This window comes from Athene cunicularia, assembly GCF_003259725.1.
Source record: "Athene cunicularia isolate RWA chromosome 19 unlocalized genomic scaffold, athCun1 chr19_part1, whole genome shotgun sequence".
Lineage (NCBI taxonomy): Eukaryota > Metazoa > Chordata > Aves > Strigiformes > Strigidae > Athene > Athene cunicularia.
The window spans coordinates 7,456,691-7,457,659 of NW_020799124.1; positions in this window are offsets into that span (position 1 = coordinate 7,456,691).

A 969-nucleotide genomic window follows, 5' to 3' on the forward strand; every position below is an offset into this window, starting at 1 on the left:
CCAATCTATGGGTCGCTGCTTGTTTCAAGATGTGCGAAACAAGGTTGGAAAACCTGGCCTTGCTTGTGATGAAACACTGGGTAACCTTGTGGGGCTGCAATTAAAAAGAAAGCCAGGGTTCCAAGCATGGAAATGCACAGTCTGCAACACTGCTGGCCAGTCACTTGAAAAATCAACTGAAAAATCCCAAACTTCAAAAGAATTTGAGGCTAATTTTAAGTCTGTGCCTTGACCAAAAACATTTACAATAATTGCTGGGGGGAAAGTTTAACGTCTCCCGCAACTTTTCTCAGCAATCCCTGAAGAACCGTGTTCCGCTGTGCAAAGAGCATCCCAGGTCCTGCTCCCCAAATTGTCTTTTTAAGGTTTTATTTTTAAACAGAAGCCACAGGCTGCCTTCAACTGGACATAAATTCTTCATGGGTCCCAGCCTGCAGACGGTGGGAGCTCCTGTGGGTGAGGATGGGCTTCAGATTGAATCCTTGGCTCCAGTTTCTGGTCCTGCTCATCCCTGTCCCATCATCATGGACATGGAGCAAGGCAGCATGGCTCCCCCCGTGGGCACCTCTGTCCCCATTCATCACTAAGACTTAATAGGAACCACGATGTGAGCAAAGCAGGACGTATTGCTTGTAGAAACACGGCCTTTCAGCTATGCTAAATGATTTAAAACTGGTGGTGAACAAACCTAATATCTGCTCGCTTCTGCCAATTCTCATTACGCTGGGACTCCCTCGGAGCTATTAGCTGCCTTAAAAAAAAATCGCTGGAAGGAGTCAAGAGAGCGGCACAGCCAGTGCTGGGGAGGGCTGCTGGCAGCCGCCCGGCTGGAGTGTGACGTGCCCTTGAAATCCTGTGCCCAGAGGCATCCGTCGGCCGAGCCGTGCCAGCTCCGGCAGTGCGCCCTCCGCCACCCACGCCGCCCGGCAAAGCCAGTTATTTTTAATTTCATCACCTCCATCCTCGCCA